This window comes from Orcinus orca, chromosome 19, assembly GCF_937001465.1.
Source record: "Orcinus orca chromosome 19, mOrcOrc1.1, whole genome shotgun sequence".
NCBI classification, from domain to species: Eukaryota; Metazoa; Chordata; class Mammalia; order Artiodactyla; family Delphinidae; genus Orcinus; species Orcinus orca.
In genome coordinates, this window is record NC_064577.1 from 2,796,444 (window position 1) to 2,811,915 (window position 15,472).

Consider the following 15,472-nt stretch of genomic DNA (forward strand, 5'->3'; position numbering starts at 1 on the left):
TGTGGTCCCAGCCACAGTGAGGGGACTGGTCCCCACGTCTGTGGACCCGCGGGGAGTCAGCACAGGGCCTCCTCCGTGGCCGGGAGCCTGTCTCTGGAGAGCCTCTGGTATTGCTGCCGGGACCAGGGAAAGGGTGATCGTCCCTGCCCCCGGGCATTTCTCACCTCCTGTGCCCCTTCGTCTTCCCTTGGAGAGACCATAGAAACACCATAGCCTCCTAAGCTGGAAGCCGTTCCCTAAGCTAAATGACACCCACCCCATCCCCCAAATGCCACAGAAGCCCAAAGATCGCACCCACCCAAAGCGGCACCCGCACCACCCATGCTGGCCGCGGCCACGAAGCGCACCCAGAAATCAGATGCCCCTGTAGTCCTCTTTTTACAAATAAATCACCGCCCGGGAGGATACCACTTATCCCTAGGAAAGAGTTTTAAGATGGAACAGAAAAAGGGTCAGGCCTTCCTTCACCCCTTATTCTTCCTGAGCGAGCAGCTTCTTAGAGGTGCAGGCAGGTCCTTCCCTTCCCTTGTTCTGAGGCGTGTGTTCCTCTCCCCGCTGACCAGGGTGTGCACACCTCAAAGGGAAGCCTCTCCTCATCTTCCTCTGCTTCCCTTCTTGTCTCCATCGTGCGGCCGCGATGCCTTCTTGGGCTCTCCCCGATTAAGCTGGGGGAGATGGTCCCACACTTCTCTTTTTCAATTCACAGCTGCCTGTTCCAATTTGCAGTGAATTACTCTAGAGATGGCCTAACGCTGCAAAGCTAGATAAGAGCACTTGCTGATTCACATCCAGGAGGGGTGGGCGTGTGTGTTCGTTCCGAATTTTGATACTGGCTCCACGTAGTGAATATAATACTATGAAATGCTTGTTCTCTTTTATTGCTCCCCCACTATAATGCTTGTTGGAACTGAGTCAGAAGTCTTATCAACTGGCCCATCTACCTAAACTGTAGCTTAGTTTCTCGTTGCTGCTGTAACAAATAACCACAGACTTGGTGGCTTACCAGTGGTCCCCAACCTTTTTGGCACCAGGGACTGGTTTCGTGGATGACTGTTTTTCCATGAGCGGTAACGCGAGCTTCGCTCACAGGCCCGCCGCTCACCGTCCGCTGCGCGGCCCGGTTCCTAACAGGCCACAGAGCAGCACCTGCCTGTGGCCTGGGGGTTGGGGACCCCTGGCTTAAACAACAGAAATCTGTTTTCTCACAGTACCGCAGGTCAGTAGGCCGAAAGCAGTCAAAATCAGTATCGCTGATTTGATTTTGGCCTAAAGGCAAGGGGTTAGCAGGACTGTGCTCCTTCCAGAGGCCCTAAGGAGAATCTGCTCCTTGCCTCCTCCAGCTTCTGGGGCAGCCGGCACCCCTTGGCCCGTGGCCACATCCTTCCAGTCTCTGCCTCACTGATCTTTCTCTCCTGTCCGTGTCAAATCTCCCTCTGCCTCCCTCTTATAAGGACACCTGTGATTGCCCTTAGCATCCACCTGGATAATTCAGGATACTCTCCCTGTCTCAGGATCCTTATGTAATCACATCTGCAATGTCCTTTTTTGCAATATAATGTTACAATCACAGGTCCCAGGGGTCAGGATGTGGATATCTTTTGTGGGGCTGTTCTTCAGCCCACCCTCTGCCCATCCCCATAATTCCCACGCACATACCCCCAAGTTCTATGGAAGGGTTAGCTACCCTCCCTCTTGACTTCCTGAATCTGAGGAGACCAGCTTCCCAGCACTGCCCTTGTGCTTGTTATCTGTGTACTTTCTGCCATCTGCAGAAGCCACGGGGTCCTGGGTGTCTCGCAGCCAGCCCTCCAGAGGGCAGAGGACGTTAAACGTGTCCTCCAGTCAGGACACCCTCTTCCCCCAAACCTGGTGGGCCAGGACGGGCACAAGCCTTAAACTGGGTAGACCCCAAACAGGCCAGTTTTGTTACCATGAGAATCAAGTTGTTTTGCGTTTGCTTAGCTTTGACTCGTGAGGGGAACATCTTGCCTCTGCCTGTCTGACAGGGCATCTCTAGCATGTCAAGCCAGCAAGGGCAGGAAGCAGATCCTTGGCCCCTGGCCCACGGTGCCTGGCAGTATCTCAACAGACTAGACGCCCAGTCACCACTCATCTTGCCCACACCCCTCGGATAGCCACGCGGGCCGCCCCTGCTGTGGTGGGCCCCCACCAGCCAGTTATCTCACCAGCATACAGGGTGGATCTGGAGGCACCAGACACGGCTTCAGATGCCACTAGTGTCATTCTGAAGCCCTGCGTTTGGATGGAGGTCTTGTTCCTGTGACCTTTTTTCAGGCAAAAAGTTGAATCCCATGCCAAATACTGTGTTACAGTTGTAAGAGGCGTGTGCTGTCATCATAAACACCATGTATACTGCTGCATAAAGATACCACTTGATGGTGAGGGCTGGGGAAAGACACCCATTGTGAAAAGGTGAAAAACAGTCCTATGAAAAGTCATCGTGGAGAGACCAGCGGTGGTGCTGTATGGCACTGCTGATAATTGCGGGCCCTGGCATCAGCTCCTATCTGCCGGGAGCAGAAAGTTAGGGGTGGGGAGAAGAAGGGACTTCGTGGGGCCCGTATGTGACAGAACACTTCCTCTCCACTGTAAGAATTCTCTCGAAAGGAAATGGAAAACAGTTCCGGGTGGTCAATGGAAGATTTTTCTTGGTTGGAAACCTCTGCTATCTCCTCATCAAGAAGAACTGTGCCTGGGGCTTCCCTGCTGGTGCAGTGGTTAAGACTCCTCCTGCCAATGCAGGGGACACGGGTTCGAGCCCTGGTCCGGGAAGATCCCACGTGCCGCGGAGCAACTAAGCCCGTGAGCCACAACTACTGAGCCTGCGAGCCACAACTACTGAAGCCCGCGTGCCTAGAGCCCGTGCTCTGCAACAAGAGAAGCCACCGCAATGAGACGCCCGCGCACCGCAACAAAGAGTAGCCCCCGCTCACCGCAACTAGAGAAAAGCCCGCGCGCAGCAACGAAGACCCAACACGGCCAAAAAAAAGAAGAACTATGCCTTGAAAATAGGGGTCCAGACTTACCAGGCCACAAAAAACAAAGGCTTCATGCAGGAGAATGACCAGGAGACAGAGGAAAAGTCTCTAGCTCCTTCCAATTATCCAGCCCTGGTTTCCACTTTTCCTTGATGTATTTCTCTTAGACACGGACACTATCCAGGTGTCTACAGCGTAACCTTTTCATTCCTATAAGCACAACTGAAGACTTTTTTCAAACCCAGAATTAACAAAGGACGTGATCTGAATCGATACAGTGATGAAATAGAGGCTTAGAGAATTGATTTGAGGAGCAGAGCTGGATACGGTCTGAAAAAATGTATAGGAGGGAGGGGAAAAAAAGAGGGAGTTCTTGGTGAGTCTGGAACGTTATTCATCAAATACTTACAGACCACCTACTATGTGCTGGGCCAGACACTGGGCTAGGAAGTGGAGAGACAACAGAGGACCAGACCCCAACCCTGCCCAGGAGTTTACAATCTACTTGTGGGGAGGGCGTACTGGATAAGTAAACAGGCGATTGCAATCCAGTGTGTTAATAAGTCCATTGAAGAGACAGCCCTGTCTTGAAGGATCAGAAAAGGCTCCCAAAAGTGATGCTGATGTTGAGAATCAAATGACAAATAGAAGTTGGTCTGGAAAATGGACCAAGAGCCTTCCAGGCAGGAACAGCCTGTGCAAAAAGGCCTGAAGGCAAAAGCATCATGGCAGATGGGTGTGTGTGGGTGAAACCAATAGACTAACAGCTGCATGACCGAGAGAGATGGGGAGGTAAGTGTCTCAGGGGGAGAAAAGATGGTGAGAAGTGGGAGGAAGCATGCGGTCCAGCCCAGCTCTCCCTCCAGCTGAGTAACCCAGCCTCTTGTACATTTTAGCTGTTGTCACTGAAGGTAGGCTCCCCGCAGGCCTGCCAGCTGCTTCATTCATCCTCTCTGCTTTCTTCCTGAGACCCCAAGAGACGGTGGCCCCCTTTCTGAAATTGGAAAGCTTAGAGGGAGGGCCTTAAGGAAGCTGTCAGAACCAGAGCCCACCGCAGTGTCTCTCGTCCCAGACCTGACAGTTCTGGGGCAGAGAAATTTGAGTCCCAGAAGCTGACATACATCTTCCTTTCTAGCAGGGTTCTGGACTCATCCCTAATCTGGGGCAGCTTACCGGATGCCCAGCTCAGGTGTCACACCTAAGACACCAGGGGGGAAAAAGTTCTTGGGATCACCTGAAAAAAACCAGGGAATTTTAGAAATCACCTGATAAGAAATGTCAAGTAATGCTGACTGGAAATCAGACCACAGCAGGTGCTTTCCACAGCTGCATGCCATGTGGTGACCGTGTTTGAAGACTTTGACTAAATGAGGCTAAAAATAACCAGGAATGTAAAACCCTTCAGGAGTCAGGTCTCTAAATGAGATAGCCCAAGAAATCCACATGGGTATGAGGATGGGGAAGGGGAAGGAGAGAGGGGAGGTATGTCTTTGAGCCACTGGGTCAGTGGTCAGAGGATTGTCACCTGAGAGGTCGAAGAAATAACACTGCTGGAACCCAGGAGCCTGCTGTTCCCCTTTCATATTAATTGGTTCAACGTTGTGGTACCCATTTTACAGATGGTGAAAAATGTATGGTGCCACATGAACTCTTTCCGACTGAGGATTCCTAATCTCAGCTCTAATCCAAGTCCAGTTGACTTCCTGCGGAAAACAAGAGTAATGAAATGTAGAAATGTCACCGCCTCCTTGTTTCCATCCTACACCTCGGCCCTGGTAGCGTGGTGAGAACTTGTGCCACTCTGCTAAGAAGCAACCTTTCATTTAGTTGTGAAACTGAGACTGGGACTTTCTCTGCAGTGGAAGAAAGAGTAAGGTGACATCAGAAGGAAGCACGCTTCACCAAAGACAAAAGCAAAAGGATGCTTTTTATATTGTGGGAAACTCAGAAAGATAAACTCATTTAGCCCCAAAGAAAATAGATACGCTTGCCCATACAGAGAAACCACCAATGAATATTTTTTACTGCATTTTTCTAGTAAGAAAAACGAGTTTGTCCCTGGTTGTAGTAGCTCTGTAGTAATCATCATAATAGTAACCACAAAGGCTTATTAAGTGTTTATACTCCAGACACTGTTGCGAAAGCTCTTTGCCACGGATCACGATTTTTTGATCTTCACAAAATGTGTGTGAGGGGTGATGCTACCATTATCCCTATTTCATGATTAAGGAAACTGAGGCCTGGACAGGTTTAGAAATTTGCCCCCGGTCACACTGCCTGTCAGTGGAGAAGTCAGGGTTTGCTCCGACCAGACTCAGGATGCTTTCTTTAGTTCACTGCCTCGGGTTCTATTATTTTGTCATAAAGACTAAATAGACTGACTTTTAGAATCTTCTCAATTTCCTGTGAAGAGTTTTTCTGTTTTTCATTTGCATTTTGCGCTTTCATTATTGGTGATATTTGGTACTTCTACCCTTTCCTTTCCTCTTATAAACTAGATGAATGGACGCTGAGTTGGAAATCTGAGGTCTGGGTGAGAGTTTCACTTCTGTCGCTACCTACCTAAGTGATCTGGCCCAGTTCACAGCCTCTTTGGGCCTGGTTCCTTCTCTGGAAAATGAAGCTGTAGGATTGTAACGAAGGTCCACTCCTATGCTGAATACCCCCTTTTCTCTTTCCTCCTACCCCTCTTGTCCTCCCATCCCCCCATCTTTCTTCCTTCCTTCTTTCTCGTCCTGGCCACTAGCAAGCCCTCAGGCCCTCCGTCCTCTGCGCTTCTGGTCTTCCGTCTTATACATGGCAGGCAGGCAGGCAGGGGACGTGGTGTGAGAGCACACCCTTGTCAAGAAGCTTGGGGACACGGATGGTAAGGGGATGGACACGCAGTGTGAGGTAGCGAGTGGAACACTGGCCATCCTCAAAAGTGTCGGGTAAATCAGCCTTGGCTTTGGGACCTCTCTGCCTCTGCTCTGGTTTTTCCTTGGTCCCCATCATTAGTGTCCTTGTACTGCCCTTCGGCTTCATATCCCAGAGTCCTCTTTGTACCAGGTCATCCCATCCTCCTGTCGTGCCTCATCTGAGCATCACGTGGTACTTGTTCTGTATCCCGTTCCCTCAGGACTCTGCTGTCTGTTAAGGAAACAGTATGTCTCATCTTCCTAATGTGTTCACTCAGCATCCCCTCCAAGCATATACTTTATCTCGTCTTTTTTGGCTGCATTGGGTCTCCGCTGCTGCGCACGGGGATCCTCTAGTTGTGGCAAGCGGGGGCTACTCTCCGTTGCGAAGCACGGGCTTCTCATTGCGGTGGCTTCTCTTGTTACGGAGTACGGGCCCTAGGCGCGCGGGCTTCGGTAGTTGTGGCACGTGGGCTCAGTAGTTGTGGCGCACGGGCTTAGTTGCTCCGCGGCATGTGGGATCTTCCCGGACCAGGGCTTGAACCTGTGTCTCCTGCATCGGCAGGTGGATTCTTAACCACTGTGCCAGCAGGGGAGTCTTTATCTCATCTTAAGAAACATCTAAAAATTAAGAAGGCCTTCAAGAAATTATGGTGGTTTGGGGCAGAATTCTTTCATTCTGACCACCAATGGAGGACCTACTTTTGCTCCAAAGGCTTCCTAACCCTGAATCCAGTGCTTTCATGATTAGGAGAGAACACCAGGCCTCCCATGGTGAGATGGGAGTCAGCACGGCAAGTGGGAGGATACCCCAGGAAGAGAATTTATATGATAACTTTGTCATTTTTAGTTTTTCTTGTAACTACAGAACAAAAAATCATTTGCTCCTGAAGAATATGTCCATTTCATTAGACATGTATGTTTGAAATAGTCCGGAGAAACAGTTTACTTAATTCTGGTTGGCTGGTTAGGACGCCACGGACAAAGAAGCAACCACCAGCCGCGTCTCAGCCAATTAAGGTTTTCCCAGCTCATCTGAAATTACTGGGCATTCATTTCACTGGTATCTATTTTTTTTTTTTTTTTTTTTTTTTTTTTTAGCAGTACGCGGGCCTCTCACTGTTGTGGCCTCTCCCGTTGCGGAGCACAGGCTCCGGACGCGCAGGCTCAGAGGCCATGGCTCACGGGCCCAGCCGCTCCGCGGCATGTGGGATCCTCCCGGACCGGGGCACGAACCCGTGTCCCCTGCATCTGCAGGCGGACTCTCAACCACTGCGCCACCAGGGAAGCCCCTCACTGGTATCTATTTAATATTTAATATTCCTCAAAGCACAGGCTACCAAGCAAAGGAGCAACTTACATGAGGCCATGAAAATTCCTCTTCCTTTAACTTCCTCAGAGTTCTTTCCAGTCTGTTGATGATTGATTGTGTGGGAACCTGTGGGCCTTCGTCACACCAAGTCAGCCCCTAAAGGGAGCCTGCTCTGCCGTTCACCAGCAGAATGCTCCTTTTAGGCTGCAGAAACGGCGTGCGTCGCCTGAGCCTTCTCCTCCCTATTTTCGGTGTGTTTCCAAGGAGTAGGTTGTTTGTCATGGTTTAGGAGAACGTCACCGTCAGGACGCAGTGACACTAGGGGGAGGCACGCCCATCTGTCCCTAAGGGAGAGGTCCAGAGGGAATAAATAGCCTGCTGGCCAGAATGTTCTAGATGTTTCCCTGCTTAAAGCAGCCCCTCAAGGTTAGAGCCTCTCTCAAGGCCGAGTTCTAGAATTCTCAGCTTCCAGAATGGAGGTTTGGTCTCTTCGGTCAGTCCTTTAAAAGACAGTGTGTTATCTGTAGGCCTTGCTGAGCAGAGGGGGCTCATTCCCTGCCCTGTGTTCTCAGCATCTTAGACCTTCCATTCGCTGTTTATTCTCCAGCTGCCGGGAAGATGAGCTTTGCCAGTCATCTTTGACTATGGTCAGGTCAGAATTCTGGGACGCAAGAGTAATCGCAGTTTGCATTTCTCATTCTTATTCATGGTTTTTCTGTCACTGGCTGTGGCAGGGTCTGGATGAGAAGACTCCTCCCGTACCCTGGGATGCCAGCGTGGCTTCCCAGATGGTCCCCAACTACTTAGGACTCTTGGAGTAGACACAGCGCCTGTCCAGCAAGAGAGACCCAGTTGTATGGGTCAGGAGAGGGCCCTCCGTTCAGTCGGAGACTGCGCCCTCTCGTTCCTGCGAATCCCACAGCTCGCAGAGCAGTTGGGAGCCAGCCCCCGCCAGCCCACACTGCCCTGTCAGCATGCCTGTTATTCATCAACATCCCTCTTTATTTTCTTACCAAGTATGATGCTCCAGACCCAGGCGAGATGTGTCATACAGGGGGGACTTCACCTGGTGGATAAGAAGGCATATGTTCCTGCCCACGCTCTGCTGAGTTTTCAGAAACTTCCCGGACACACCCGTTGGTCTTTGTTTGCCTTCACGGCGAGGCCTTAAGGCATCGCGCTCCCAGGATGTTTCTGGGCCCAGTCCCTCTCTTACACTCTGGAGGCTGGTCTCCGGAAGTCCTCTCTGCAGATTTCACTTGTGCGCCGTGGCCAGCCATCGCCCTTGCCTGGGATGTGGCAAGTCCCATCGTGGGCTCAGCAGTTGCAGCGATGATTAAGGCCAGTTTCTGCCCTCAGAGTACAGTTTCATGAGCTTTTCCCTGTTTGTGCTGAAATACAGTTTGAGAGAGAATACCATGGGGCGGGGCTTCAAGTACCCCCCCAAAAAAAAGGCACACAGATTGATTTTCTTTTTCTGGAGCAGGCATCTGAGCAGGAAAATTGTCACGTGTGGCAAACTGCTGCAGGACGGTTCCCGTGGGCCTTGGTCTTTAGGGTTTCCGCTAATCCTATTTCACATGTCTGCAGGCTAGCCCTTTCTCCTCCCTTTCCTTTTAACTATTTCTGGCTAATTCACAGCCCTGTTTTTTTTTTTTTTTTTTTTTTAAAAGGGAGGAAGGAAGGAAAGAAAGAGAGAAAGCAAGCCTATTTGTCCAGATATTCCGTTTCTTGATGTTTTTGTCTTAAACCAGTCACATACCCTTAGCTAACCCAAATCCATATCCCCATTCCTTTTTAGCAACCCAGTGAGCTCATCAATATGCCAGCAGATGATCTAAGCCCCCAATTATCACCTTCTCTAGAAAGACAAACAAACAAAAACAGCCGGAAGGAGGGAGGGCGGATTGGAAGCGGGTGCACGATAAATGATGCATAAAACTACAGCCTAGAAGGGGCCTCCGCCGCCCGGCCCCTCGGTGGGCATGCGTGTGTGTGAGCACACATTTTCCACCCGCCGGCCGAAGCACCCCAGCTCCGGGCCGGCGGCGGCGGCGGCGGCATTTTAATGTCAGATGGAATCGCTAATGCCCGCGTTGCCATGGCGACCGCGGGAGCGGCAGAGCTAAAAGCCGCTGCCTGGGCCCGGCGCCGCCTCCCCCGCGGCAGCCCACCCGGGCGGTGCAGATTCGCTTTGTCTTACTCGCTCCCCGCCTCCTCCCTCTCCCTCTTTCCCTCTCTCTTTCCTTTTTCATCCCCCTTCTCCCCCTCTTCCATCCTCCCTCCCCTCCCGGACTCCCTCTCCTTTGTTGCCCCGCCCCCACGCTCCCCGGCACCAGCCCTTCCCGAGCTGCCGCAGGTCCTGGACCCCTGGCCTCCGCTCCGCCGCAGGTGCCGGATCAAGCAGCCCGCTCCCCTCATCCGGAGGCATAGACAGGCCCGGGGCCCGTTTGTTATTCTTGGGGACCTTAATGCCTCACTTGAAACCAGTCTTTTAAAAAGAGGATTAAGGAAACAGGAAGTATTGTTCTTCCCGCACCTGGACGTCTGCCCTAAGGCACATGGTCTGCCTTTCCGCCCCCGGCCCGCCGTGGTCACCCTGGCGTGAGAGGACCGGCCGAGGCCCCCCGTGGCCGCTCGTTGCCCCCCGCCGCTCCCCAGAGTGACTGGAGGTGACGGTCATGGAAATGCACATGCCTCGTCTGGCCTCGGAGAGAACACAGCAGCTATGGCAGTTCCTCACCTAGATGGGGTTTCCAGGGCTTCCAGGGCCTGAACTCCTGATTGGGGGCGGGGGGCGGGGGGGTAGTGTCCTGTACTGCTATTAGCATCCACCTAAGCTGGTAATGAAGAGCACTGAGACCATAGTAATGACCCCCAACCCGTAACCCTTGTGTCATCCATCTTTGTCCTGGGGCAGCATAGCAGCTCTAATGGCACTGGCTTAAAATGTCAGATTAGCTCATGGTCTAGCTGATGCCCTCATCTTCGAGGGAAAAAAAAAAAAGCAAAAAGAAAACAGATTTGTGCCACTCTATTGGAGTGTCTGTAAAAAGGACACACCATGGTCTCATTAGATTTGAAAAATAAAAGGCATTTTCTAGACACCAACGGTATCCAACACATAGTTAGGTATTTGGTTTAACACTCTGTTTTGGAATGACTTCTTCCATGTTCTGAAGGCTACACCCAGTATTTAAATGATGAAACACTGATTAACAGCCAGCAACCTTGGCCCACTCTTACTTACCATGGTCTGGAGTCAGTGGCTCTGCAGTGTCATCTTGCTTCCATAAGATACCATGGCCCGCCACCGTCATCCCTACATCTGAAATGAAAGGTGCGCCTTTAAGGTGGTGGAAGGCTGGGGTTTTGCTTTAGAGTCCCTGCCCCCCAGTGAGTATACATGTGTATGTGTGTGTGTATTGGCTACATTCACGCAGAACAATGCCTGCACGGACGCACACACGGTAAGTGGAACTGCGGTTGCCTCTAGGGAACACTTTCCCCAAGAGTAGATGAGACTAGACTACCTCCCCGCACTGATCCCAAAGCATTCTGCACCTTTTACGTTCAGAGCTCTTCCCAGAATTAGGGATAAACAGTGATAAACAGTGATGAGTGTGTAATTCACGTTGACGTACGTCTCCACACCGGACTATAAGCTTGGTGAGGGCGGGAGCAACACGTGTCTTTTATGCCCCTGTGTCTTCAAGGGCCAGCACACATTCAGGACTTAGTATGTATCTGTTGAATAAAGAGAAGTGGACAAGAAGGAGGGTGCTGACAGAGTGATGGGGCCTGGGGGCTGTCCAGAGGGTGAGCAGGGGTGCCCATTTCCACGGTCCTCTCGTGAGCTTAGGGGCCCCCCAGAGACTCCACCCTTCCTGTACAAAGTACCTCAATAAAGTTGTTCTAAGTAATTCTTGTGTAACTAGAATATGTCTGAAACTCATCAGAATAAAAAGCTTGATGAATCAGTTAAATTGTAAAATAAGGGGATTTTGCCTTTGTCATTTGCCAAGCCAGTTCCTGAGCAGCTGACTGGAGCACTTACCCAAGGCAAGGCAAGGCAGCCCTTCTTTCTGTTCCTTCCCAGGGAAGGTGATGCTTTGGTGCTCTGCGGCAGGGGCTCACAGGAATACTACCCAGGGCTTTAAAACACTAACAGGGGCTTCCCTGGTGGCACAGTAGTTAAGAATCCGCCTGCCAATGCAGGGGACACGGGTTCGAGCCCTGGTCCGGGAAGATCCCACATGCCGCAGGGCAACTGGGCCCGTGAGCCACAACTACTGAGCCTGCGCGTCTGGAGCCTGTGCTCCGCAACAAGAGAGGCCGCGACAGTGAGAGGCCCGCGCACCGCAGTGAAGAGTGGCCCCTGTTCGCCGCAACTAGAGAAAGCCCTCGCACAGAAACGAAGACCCAACACAGCCAAAAATAAATAAATTAAAATAAATTAGAAAACACTAACGAACATCCAAGGGCCCACATGCAGACGGGCTGATCAGAGTCTGTCCAATAAGGACTGACCACTGCTTTGCAGATGCTCCTCTGACAATTCTGGTGCTCAGTCACGGTTAACAGTGTTGCTCTGAGGGCTCCCAGAAATGGAGGTTAGGGGAAGCAAGAAACTCACCAAACCCAGAGATTCGACTTCAGCTGTGAAGCTGACGCCGATACACTCTAGGCTGAACAAAGAGATGACTGGCTTCAGCCCACTTCAGGTTGTTCCAGCACTACTCACAGAACCTCTCTTTGCCTTAAAAAGCCCGCAGGGTCCCCTCCTCTGACAGTCGTTTAAAACAAATCAGTAACTGTCTAATCAGGGCACGAACCATTTTTCAGACTTGCCCAGGCAGGAGTGACCTAAATATTACTCAGGGTGTCTGACTTCCAGCCCCAGAGGAAGAGTGTATTTGGTTTGATTGTTTTTATGCTGATGAAGTTGAGCCAGTAATTCAAGGTCCCCATAGGGATGGCTGAATCATTCGATGCTATGAATTAGTTCTTCAGACCGAATGCAGTGGTGCAGAGCTATTATTGAATTACTCACTTTTCAATAGCATCACTTATGCACTCACTCAATCTAATTTGTGGTGCCGTTTTTAATTGATGTGAGCTAAAATGAGCAGAACTTGGAGGGTTTGGTGGGAGTGGCCCAGCCCATTTATAGCAGCCAGGTATGAAGAGTAGATCTCTGGAAAACGTGACTAACCCATTTCCGAGCCAACGGGCGTAGAGGCAGACTGCTCTGCTCTCTCTCCCAGGTAACCCTGCAGGCAGTAAATAGAGCCTGTATTAGAAGCCACGAAAGCTGTAAACACACACAGCAGGGAACTCTGCCCAAATTGCCCAACAAGGTATCAGGTGCAATTGACATTCCACTAGAAGTGTGTCTTCCGCAAGGTCAAGGCAAATTTGGCAAGAAGCCACATGGGGACACTTCACGTTGAAATCTCTTAGGAAGCTGAGGACAGGGAAATAAAGGTTAGTCTTGGGCTCTTCAATCAAGTTAGTGATTGTGGAGAGAACAGGAACCCTTCAGGTCAAGCAGGAGAAGCACCAGTGTGGCCTGGGCAAACCCACACTGTCTTTCCCAGCCAGGAAGCTCCAGCCTGGATCCAAACAACCCGTTTCTGGGAACTTAAAATCAGAACTAAGATGGATAGCGGTCGAGTGGTCTCAAGTCCCCTACAGGGCCTCTGATGTGTATCCCAGCAGCAGCAGCATGGTGAATGGTCTCTGTAATGTGGGATTCCCGGGGAAAGTGGGCCTGGAGCACCGCCACTGGTTCCTCTCTCATTATAGGGCCAGAAATAGATGCCGCATCCCAGGAAAGGGGAAGTAAGGCTGCATGGAATGTTTCATCTGTTGGAATATTGTTCTGCGCCGCCTGACAAGATTACTGAGTTCTCAGTCCTGTAGCAGCGGCGTTGAGTAAGAGTCTGAAAATTGATGCATTATGTACTTGCTTAAAATAGCAAATGCAGAAAAGCAGAGCTGCTAAGAAGTGTGCAGAACATATTGATGGAAAGGCCTACGTTGCCTCTGTCATCACCAGCATGAAAGGGTGTATCGGAGCAGGGGGCGGATTTTCCATCAAAAGCATTCGTGTGGTAAAGACTTCTGTACCACAATGAGTCAGGGGTACATTTTTTAGCTAACATAACTGAGTGCAAATCCTTCTGTTCTCAAACAGGTGGTAGAAAGTGAGCAATTTGTTTCTTTTCATCTCAGTGCTCTGGGTTGGTTCATGAGATAGTTGCTTCTATTTTAACCTTGTTGAGTTCCCCCTTCGAACAGAAATCCCCAGTTCCTTGCTACCTAATCAGATATTCCGCACCGTGGATCACAGCTGCCTGGATGGGCAGCAAGGTTTAGTGCGAGTGAGGTGGAAAGTGTCATCTGCCCCCCGAGAAGAAAACATCATCTTTTGTCAGCATAGATGGGATTTTAAAATACTCAAGAACAAGTTAAAAGGGCTTTCTGGAATCGACAAGCCTTTTCACCAATATGGCCCTAGGAGATGGCACGGTTATTGCTTAAGGGGCTATCCATGGTCAAGCGAAGAGGCCTTGAGACACAAGGGCAAGGGTCCCTTCAGCCCCTGTATCAACTGTCTAACCAACATTCTAAACATAAGGATCTCCTTCTTTAAAGCACTTGGCTCCATTAACAGACGTTGAAGGGGCACTTACTCCGAGCCAGGCATTGCCCTAGCCCCTGTGCCTATGTAGTTGTCCTTTTTTTTTTTTTTTTTTTTTTTTTTTTGCGGTACGCGGGCCTCTCACTGCTGTGGCCTCTCCCGTTGCGGAGCACAGGCTCCGGACGCGCAGGCTCAGCGGCCATGGCTCACGGGCCCAGCCGCTCCGCAGCATGTGGGATCTTCCCGGACCAGGGCATGAACCCGTGTCCCCTGCATCGGCAGGCGGACTCCCAACCACTGCGCCACCAGGGAAGCCCTATTTCGTCCTTTAACTCTCACCAAAACCCTTTGGAAAAGCATTACCACTGTTTATTATCCCAGTTCAGGAAACCAAGCTTCAAAGGGTAGGTGATCACCCAGAGCCATACAGCTGGATTCACACCCTAGACTGGCTGATTCCAAAGGCCGGTTCTCTCCACCAGGCCCCATTGTCTCCTGTCTCGATTAAGCAACATTCCTAGAAATACACAGAACCTGGAAGTCCCAGTCCCCGTCTCCTCCCTGCTGCTGCTGCCAGCTGCAGTGTCTGACTCCTGGGTGTGTTATAGCCAGAGTTCCAAAGGACTGGTTAGTATCCATGAGAAATCACTTTTTCCAGGCTCAGCAAGCAGTTGGATGTGCAAGCCGCCCCTACATGGGAACTTGAACTAACTGTTCAGTAAACCATAATGTGCTGATTGTTGTTGGACAGTGACCAGTTTCCGGTTTCCTATAGGTCACCACAATTCTAGAGAATGTGACCTTTTATTTGCAGAGCAAGAATTAGGCCTTTCTTTTCCTCCCCAGCCCCCTGCCTTTATAATTTGCACTATTGCTCCTAGGAATACTGCTTTTAAAGTTTGGACATTTTCAGATAAAAATTGCTGGAAAGAATGGTGGGAAAAGTATCAACAAGTAGACCATTGATGGGCTTCCCTGGTGGCGCAGTGGCTAAGAATCCGCCGGCCAATGCAGGTGACACGGGTTCGAGCCCTGGTCTGGGAAGATCCCAAATGCCGCGGAGCAACTACGCCCGTGAGCCACAACTGCTGAGCCCGCGTGCCACAACTACTGAAGCCCGTGCGCCCTAGAGCCCGTGCTCTGCAACAACAGAAGCCACCGCGATGAGAAGCCCGCGCGCAGCAACGAAGACCCAAGGCAGCCAAAAATAAATAAATAAATAAATTTATATATATAAAAAAAGACCATTGAGACTTCCCTGGTGGTCTAGTGGTTAAGACTCTGCGCTTCTACTGCAGGGAGCTCAGGTTCAAACCCTGCTCAGGGAACTAAGATCCCACATGCCGTGGGGCGTGGCCAAAAAAAAAAAGAAGACGACCATTGAATAAAAAGTGAGAAACGTTAAGGAGTTTAGGGTGCATGAGAATGGTAGTCGGGCTGCTCACTTGCCATTTTAACACTGAACTGTCAAATTGGAGGCTTATTTGCTTAATATAGCACGGAATCAGGATAATATTGTAAATACTTACTTTATAGCAGAATTTGCTTACAAAATAGGTTTGGGAAACAATTTTGATATATGATCTCCCCACTGGATCACACAGTCCTTTAAGGGAGG

At 50.6% G+C, this 15,472-nt stretch overlaps 1 protein-coding gene, 1 long non-coding RNA gene and 1 other non-coding gene across 4 annotated transcripts in view; 2 read left to right on the top strand and 1 right to left on the bottom strand.

Annotated features, from left to right (window-relative positions):
* MYO1D (myosin ID) overlaps positions 1 to 15,472 on the top strand; it is a 348,576-nt gene that overhangs the window by 316,126 nt on the left and 16,978 nt on the right. The window lies entirely within an intron of this gene.
* Positions 360 to 6,484, bottom strand: LOC125962064 (uncharacterized). The gene is made up of 2 exons (XR_007473393.1): positions 4,525 to 6,484; positions 360 to 3,209 (listed from the first exon to the last, which is right to left on the bottom strand). It is a non-coding gene; the product is annotated as an uncharacterized LOC125962064 (long non-coding RNA).
* TRNAR-UCU (transfer RNA arginine (anticodon UCU)) lies at positions 15,110 to 15,182 on the top strand. The gene has a single exon. It is a non-coding gene; the product is annotated as a tRNA-Arg (tRNA).